The sequence below is a fragment of the Gorilla gorilla genome, chromosome 5 (assembly GCF_029281585.2).
Source record: "Gorilla gorilla gorilla isolate KB3781 chromosome 5, NHGRI_mGorGor1-v2.1_pri, whole genome shotgun sequence".
Lineage (NCBI taxonomy): Eukaryota > Metazoa > Chordata > Mammalia > Primates > Hominidae > Gorilla > Gorilla gorilla.
In genome coordinates, this window is record NC_073229.2 from 177,854,883 (window position 1) to 177,863,857 (window position 8,975).

The 8,975-nt window shown below is 36.4% G+C and overlaps 1 non-coding gene across 1 annotated transcript; it reads left to right on the forward strand.

Annotated features, from left to right (window-relative positions):
* The first annotated feature begins 916 nt into the window (after window positions 1-916).
* On the forward strand, window positions 917-1,023 carry LOC115935066 (U6 spliceosomal RNA). Its single transcript, XR_004070782.1, has one exon. It is a non-coding gene; the product is annotated as a U6 spliceosomal RNA (small nuclear RNA).
* Window positions 1,024-8,975: the final 7,952 nt, after the last annotated feature.

An 8,975-nucleotide genomic window follows, 5' to 3' on the forward strand; every position in this document is an offset into this window, starting at 1 on the left:
GGAATGTACATTAATACAATCTCTATTAAAAACAGTATGGAAATTTCTCAAAGAACTAAAAACAGAACTACCATTCAATCCAGCAATCCCACTACTGAATATATACCCAAGGGAAAAGAAATCATTATATCCAAAAGATATCTGCACTCATATATTTATCGCAGAAGTATTAAAAATAGCAAATACACGGAATCAACCTAAGTGTCCATCAATGAATGATTAAAAAAAGAAAATGTAATAGACACACAGACAGACACATGCACACACACACACGCCATGGAATACTACTCAGCCATAAAAATATGAAATCATGTCTTCTGCAGCAACATGAATGGAATTGAAGGCCATTATCTTTAGTCAGATAACTTAGAAACAGAAAGTCAAATACCAGGTATTCTTACCTATAAATTGGAGCTAAATAATGTGTACATATGGACATAGAGAGTGGAATAACAGACATCAGAGACTCAGAAACATGGGAGGTTGATTAGGGATAAGAAATTAATGAGTTCAATGTTATATTAAAAGCTCAGACATCACAACTATGTCATATATCCATGTAACAAAACTGTGGTTATAGCTTCTAAATCTATAAAGATAACATAAAATTGTAATAGAATAATATGAAAAGTTAATGGTTTACCCTGGATTATATTCAGTACATTTTTCATTAGAAGTACAAATGCTTGCATCCCAATTAGATTTAAACATTTTACCTGATTTACTAATCTAATAGATCAAATTAATTTAATAAAAGGTGTATGCCACATTTTTAACATCGACATGATAATAGCAAACCATGATTGAGTCTATTTTCCATTTTTGACAAATTATATTATTGCCTCTTATTTCTCTCAATATTAATGAGCCATATGCATCACAAACATAAAGTAAAACTAAAATTTAAAAACTGTTTGCACTCACTTCAGCAGCACATATACTAAAATTGGAAGGATACAGACAAGATTAGCATGTTCCCTGTGCAAGGATGACATGTAAATTTGTGAAGCATTCCCTATTTTTAATATAAAAGTAAAAAACCCATCCAAAGGATAGCAACTTCAAAGTTTAAAGGAACATCAGCCCATACAGATGAGAAAGAACCAGTACAAGAACTCTGGCAACTCAAAAAGCCAGAGTGTCTTTTTACCTCCAAATGGCCACACTAGTTCTCCAGCAATAGTCTTTAACTGAAATGGCTGAAATGACAGACATAAAATTCAGAATCCGGATAGAAATGAAGATCATCATGATTCAGCAGAAAGCCAAAACCTAATGCAGGGAATCTAAGGAATCCAGTAAAAAAATACAGGGGCTGAAAGATGAAATAGCCGTTTCAAGAAAGAACCGAACTGATTTGATAAAGTTGGCAAACTCACCAAAAGAATTTCATAATACAACTGTAAGTATTAACAGCAGAATAGACCAAGCTGAGGAAAGAACTTCAGAGCTTGAATACCAATTCTTCAAATTATTTCAGTCAGACAAAAACCAAGAAAAAAAAATGAATAGAACCTCCAAGAAATATGAGATTATATAAAGAGACCAAATATACAACTCACTGGCATCCCTGAAAGAGAGACAGAAAAAGCAAGAAACTTGGAAAATATATTTGAGGATATTGTTCATGAAAATTTCCCTGACCTTGCTAGAAAGGCCAACATTTAAATTCAGAAAATGCAGAGAGCCCTTGCAAGATAACACACAAGATGAGCATCTTCAAGACACATACTCATCAGACTCTACAAGAGTTACAAAATACTCCTCAAGGAAATCAGAGACAACACAAACAGATGGAAAAACATTCCATGCTCAGGAATAAGAAGAATCAATATTGTTAAAATGACCATGCTTTCCAAAGCAATTTACAGATTCAATGCTATTCCTATCAAACTACCGATGACATTTTCCGCAGAATTAAAAAAAATTATTCTAAAATTCTACGGAACCAAAAAAGAGCCTGAAGAGCCAAGGCAATTGTAAGCAAAATGAACAATGCTGGAAGCATCATATGACCCAACTTTAGACTATATCACAAGACTACAGTAACCAAAATGGTATGATACTGTACAATAACAAACACGTAGACCAAGGGAACAGAATAGAGAGCCCAGTAAGTGTAAGCCCATACACTTACAACCACGTGTTCTTTAACAAATTCAACAACAACAAGCAATGGAGAAAGTACTCCCTATTCAATAAATGACACTGGGATAACTGGCTAACCATATGCAGAAGACAAACTGAATCCATTCCTTAAACCATATACAAATCAACTCAAGATGGATTAAAGACTTAAATGTAGGCTGGACGTGGTGGCTCATGCCTGTAATCCCATCACTTTGGGAGGCCGAGATGGGTGGATCACCTGAGGTCAGGAGCTCAAGACCAGCCTGGCCAACATGGTGAAACCTCGTCTCTACTAAAAGTACAAAAGTTAGCCTGTCGTGGTGGTGCATGCCTGTCATCCCAGGTACTCAGGAGGCTGAGGCAGGAGAATCGCTGGAACCTGGGAGGCAGAGGTTGCAGTGAGCCAAGATCATGCCACTGCACTCCAGCCTGGGAGACAAAGCGAGACCCCCATCTCAAAAAACCAAAAAAAGAAGACTTAAATATAAAACTTAAGACTATAAAAACTCTGGAAGAAAGCCTAGGAAATATCATTTTGGGCATAAGAATAAGCAAAGATCTTATGACAAAGATGCCTAAAGTAATTGTAACAAAAACAAAACTTGACAAATGGAACCTAATTAAACTAGAGACCTTCTGCACAGCAAAAGAAATCATCAGCAGGATAAAGAGATAACTCACAGAATGGGAGAAAATATTTGCAAACTATGCATCTGAGAAAAGTCTGATATCTAGAATCTATAAGAAACTTAATTTTATGAGCAAAAAAAGAAACAACCCCACTAAAAAGGACATGAACACACTATTCAAAAGAAGATATACACAGGACCAACAAGCATATGAAAAAATCCTCAACATCACTAACCATTTGAGAAATGCAAATCAAAATGGCAAGAAGATACCATCTCACACCAGTCAAAAAATAACAGGTGCTGGTGGGGTTGCGGAGGAAAGGGAATGCTTAAACACCACTAGTGGGAAGATAAATTAGTTCAGCCATTGTGGAAAGCAATTTGGTCATCTCTCAAAGAACTTAAAACAGAATTACCATTCAACCCAGCAATCTCATCTTTGGGTGTATATACTCAAAGGGATATAAACCATTTGATATGGTTTGGTTCTGTGTCCCCACCCAAATCTCATCTTGTAGCTCCCATTTCCCACGTGTTGTGGGAGGGACCCAGTGGGACATAATTGAATCTTGGGAATGGGTCTTTCCCATGCGTTCTCATGATAATGAATAAGTTTCATGAGATCTGATGGTTTTAAAAATGGGAGTTTCCCTGCACAAGCTGTCTTTCTTTGCCTACTGCCATCCATGTAAGATGTGACTTGCTCCTTCTTGCCTTCCACCATGATTGTGAGGCCTCCCCCAGGCATGTGGAACTATAAGTCAAATAAACCTCTTTCTTTTGTAAATTGCCCAGTCTTGGGTATGTCTTTATCAGTTTATCACACTACTGAGTGTGAAAACAGACTAATACACCATTCTACCATAAAGAAACATGGACTTGTATGTTCATCACAGCACTATTAACAATAGCAAATACATGGAATTAACCTAAATGTCCATCAACAGTAGACTGGATAAAGAAAATGTGGTATATGTACACCATGGAATACCACACATCCATAAAAAAAAAGAATGAGATTATGTGTTTTGCAGCAACATGGATGGAGCTGGAGGACATTATCCTAAGTGAACTAATGCAGGAATAGAAAATCAAGTGCCACATGTTCGCATTTATAAGTGGGAGCTAAACATTGAGTAGAGATAGACGCAAAGAAGGGAACAGTAGACATCAGAGCCAATTTGAGGTGGGAGGGTGAAAGGAGACTGAGATCAAAAAACTACCTGTTGGGTACTATGCTTATTATGTGAATGACAAAATATTCTGTAGCCAAACCTCCACAACTCGCAGTTTACCTAAGTAACAAACATGCACATGTACCCTTTAAACTAAGCAGTATCTTAAGAGAATAAAAATGAAGATTAAAAAGTGTTGCCTTCCTGAAAAGCAAGGAATTTTCCTTTTAATTTACATATGAGTTGAAGGAAAATTAGTCTTAAATTGGTCTGTTAAGAAATGAGAAGTAAAAATCTGAAGTAGGAGGATAATAAAGAGATGAGACAAGTTTGAGGCACATTTGAGACATAAATAGGTGTCCTCAGGAAGTGACTGAAAATGATGAATTACAGTGAGAGAGGTAATAGAGAGTAGTAGTGAAAATCATAGCCTTGGCTGTCAAATGAAATGATGATACAATTTCAGCTTTGCCACCTGATAACAATAACACTATAGGCAATTGGTTTAACCTCACTTACCCTCATTTTCTCTTATTGTTACATGGAGTGTTTGGGATGATTAAATAAGATAACGCTCCCAAATCATTTAATGATCCCTGGATTACAGTGAACATTCAATAATAGGTAGATATTACATTTCTGACAGTGATGCTGATGGTGATGGTAGTTGTCGTGGCAATTAGAAAACAACTGAAAGCTTTCAGTTTAGGGCACTTTGTGATATAAGGCGATAAAAGTAATCTGGAATTCTGGATATATGATAACTTCAATGTCTGTAGAATATCTGGATTAACCTAGAAGAGATTATCCTAAGTGATAAAAATTCTGGATCACCACTGAGCAGGTAATATCTGGCGTTATTACCTAAGACAAGCGTGTTAAATGAGACAAAAATAAATGACCAGGAAACATTGACATTGATTGCATTTAAAGAGAGAAAAGAACTCTCATGGAGTCAGAAAAAAGATAGAAGATAATATTATCAAAGAAGCCAAGGCAAAATAATTTCTTGATTAAAAGATTAAACTGCAATAGTGAAGACATCTCAAGAGAGTGAAGATCGAGAGGAAATCATTGGATGTGGCAGTCAAGACATCCATTAATTATCATGACAGCCTGTTTTTTTTTCTTTTGAGTGGGGATGAATAAAGATAAGTTAATTTTGTTGATGCCTGGATAAAATATTTAAAAAGATGGCAAAAATAGACTAATCTTCAAAACAATCTTCAGGTTAGCCCTATTTTGTATGTGAGAAAAACAGAAGCAGAGAAAAATTAAAATACTCACTTGTGATCACAGTTCATAAGCAGTGGAATCAGTATTAAAATCTTGCTTTTTTTAGAGCAGTTAAAAATCATAGCTCTCATTAATATATTCTATTTGCAATTAATTTCAATGAGATTAATTTGTCCACATATAATGAAAAACTAATTTCTCTTGGCTTATAGACAATGTTCTAATCTATTGGGTTAGACATTAACTTTAGTAGGAAGTGATTGATTTTCAAGGGGAGAAATTATTCTAAAATTCTGGCAAAATTTCATTTAGCCATAGGTAAACAATTAGATCAGGATATTGTTTTACTATGGGTGCCACTTCAAAGGAAGAAAAAATTTTTAAACAGGGAACCTAGTATCATTGGCCAAAGAAAGCTGTTTCTATAATTCTTGACACTATGTCAGCTCTGAATCTGCACCTTGACATGCCTAGTATAGTCCAATTAAATGGCACCTGTTCTTTCGGGGTTTCTAAAAAAGCAATTATTCTTAGATTTTTGTTTATTCCCACCCTTCCTCTAACCCTGAAAGTAGTTGTTCATCCAACCACAGTAATGATGATGATAGGATAATTTCATCAAATTGATCCTAGAGACTATATGATTAAATCTCACAGACGGTTTGGAGGGGTCATTCATTGGCTAAACTGTTTTAGAATTTCTCTAATTCATCAGGCCTGTCCCAGACCAGTTATTAACCTCCAAAGCACAGAAATGCCAGAATCTGACTTCCACCTAAGGCTCTTTCATTCTCCAAGACTGTAACTAAATATGTGGTACATGGTATTTTTTGTGCTGAAGAGAAATGAGGGAAGATAATAGGATGGAGATGAGGACCTTCAATTTTCCCAAAAAGTTTTATAGGTAAAAGTAAAAAACAAAAAAAAAAATAAAATTAAGCTTTATAGGGGACATTTTAGAAAACAACACATACTATTGTCTTTGAGGAACTTGGGCCTTTTGCATGTTTAAAGGGACAAGAAGACCCCAGGCTTAATACTTCCATGTCTAAGAGAGTATTTTATTAGTCAATTAATAGTTTGTGTCTGATATTTAAAAATAAGCATTAATTTTAACTTACATATAGAATGGCATGACACACAAACTTTTTTTGTATATTCACTATCTTATTAGAGCCTGCCAACAGTTTAATAAAAAATCAAACCCCCTACAAAAACAACAGTTCTGGATAAATTAACAGGCTTGTTTTCATTTGTTGTTGTTGTTTATTACTTTATTGGGATAATTTAATAAGTACATAGGACAGTAAGAAAATTGTACAGTTCAAATACACATATTTGTACTCCTAAATGAACATTTTACCGATACATGTAAAATGTGCAAAAACATAGAGAATCTCACAAACTATGAGCAAAAGAAGCTAGAAACAAAGGATTACATATTGTTTGAATTAATTTATGACTCTTAATGACAGGCAAAACTTATTTATGCTTATACATTACAGTAGATATACAGTAAGAAAATTGTACAGTTCAAATACACATATTTGTACTCCTAAATAAACACTACCTAGGTTAGGATACAAAACATTCCTATTACCTAAGAATTGTCCCTTATGCCCCTCTATGCCAATAACTCCCCCAGTTACCACTCTTATATTAGCATAAATAAGTTTTGCCTGTCATTAAGATTCATAAATTAATTCAAGCAATATGTAATATTTTGTATCTAGCTTCTTTTGCTCATAATTATGTTTGTGAGATTCTCTATGTTTTTGCATGTTTTACATGTATCAGTAAAATGTCTTTTCTTACTGTTGCATACCACTTTTTTTTGTCCCTCCCCTAGCCCCCCACCCCCCACAGGCCCCGGTGTGTGATGGTCCCCTCCCTGTGTCCATGTGTTCTCATAGTTCAACTCCCATTTATGAGTGAGAACATGTGGTGTTTGGTTTTCTGATCTTGTGATAGTTTGCTGAGAATGATGGTTTCCAGCTTCATCTACATCCCTGCAAAGGACATGAACTCATCCTTTTTTATGGCTGCATAGTATTCCATGGTATATATGTGCCATATTTTCTTAATCCAGATAGTTTGCTGAGAATGATGGTTTCAAGCTTCATCCATGTCCCTGCAAAGGACATTAACTCACCTTTTTTTTTTTTTTTTGAGACAGAGTCTCGCTCTGTCACCCAGGTTGGAATGCAGTGGCTCAATCTCGGCTCACTGCAAGCTCCGCCTCCCGGGTTCATGCCATTCTCCTGCCTCAGCCTCCTGAGTAGCTGGGACTATAGGTGCCCGCCACCACGACCGGTTAATTTTTTGTATTTTTACTAGAGACAGGGTTTCACCGTGTTAGCCAGGATGGTCTCAATCTTCTGACCTCATGATCTGCCCACCTCGGCCTCCCAAAGTGCTGGAATCACAGGCATGAGCCACAGCACCCAACTGAACTCATCCTTTTTTATGGCTGCATAGTATTCCATGGTGTATATGTGCCACATTTTCTTAATCCAGTCTATCAATGATGGACAGTTGGGTTGCTTCCAAGTCTTTGCTATTGTGAATAGTACCACAATAGAATGATTCATAATCCTTTGGGTATATGCCCAGTAATGGGATTGCTGGGTCAAATGGTATTTCTAGTTCTAGATCCCTGAGGAATCGCCACACTGTCTTCCACAATGGTTGAACTAATTTACACTAATTCACACTCCCACCAACAGTGTAAAAGCGCTATTTTTCCACAACCTCTCCAGCATCTGTTGTTTCCTGACTTTTTAATGATTACCATTCTAACTGGAGTGACATGGTATCTCACTGTGGTTTTGATTTGCATTTCTCTAATGACCAGTGATGATGAGCATTTTTTCATATGTCTGTTGGCTGCATAAATGTCTTCTTTTGAGAAGTGTAACAGGCTTGTTTCCAAAGAAATAATTCACTCTTTGTTTATCCCACATACACAGTTGAGTGTCAACACTTTATGCCAGGCAGTATCGTGGAAAGCAAAGATTCAATAGAGAACAAAATATACAAACTTCCTAATATAATAGAATTTATAATACAGTTTGCATACTGGGAAAGAGAAGAAAAAAATGCAACTACTAGAAAATCAGATAGAGATAGAGAGAAAGGGAAAAAATGTAAGTAATAGGAATTCAGATTTTAGGTGAAAAATAGGTCAGGTGCGGTGGCTCACACCTGTAATCCCAGCACTTTGGGAGGCCGAGGCAGGTGGATCACTTGAGGCCAGGAGTTCAAGACCAGCCTGGCCAACATGGTGAAACCTTGTCTCTAGTAAAAATCCAAAAATTAGCTGGGTGTGGTGGCGGGTGCCTGTAATCTCAGCTACTAGGGAGACTGAGGCACAAGAGTCACTTGAACTTGGGAGGCAGAAGTTGCAATGAGCTGAGATCGCACCACTTCACTTCAGCCTGGGTGACAGAGCAAGGCTCTGTCTCAAAAAATAATAACAGATGCTAGGGGAAAAATAAAGCGAGGGGCAGAGGGAGAAGCATATGGAAGGGATGAAATGGGTGAGGTAGGTGAAGTTGTTATTTAACATATCTATGAATTAGCCATCTAGATGAGCAGGAGAGTGAATGAAGAGAGAAAATGAGATTGGCTTCTGAAAAGACTTGTAAGATTACTTGAAGTCAAAGGTCACAAATTTAAAGTGAAACCAATCATCACAGTTGTGATTTTTAAACTGTGTTCCTCCCTGCAATAGGAAGCAAGTTGTAATTCAACCAGGGATGTTAATATAGTAATATACTAGGTATGTCCAACCAAGAAAGGC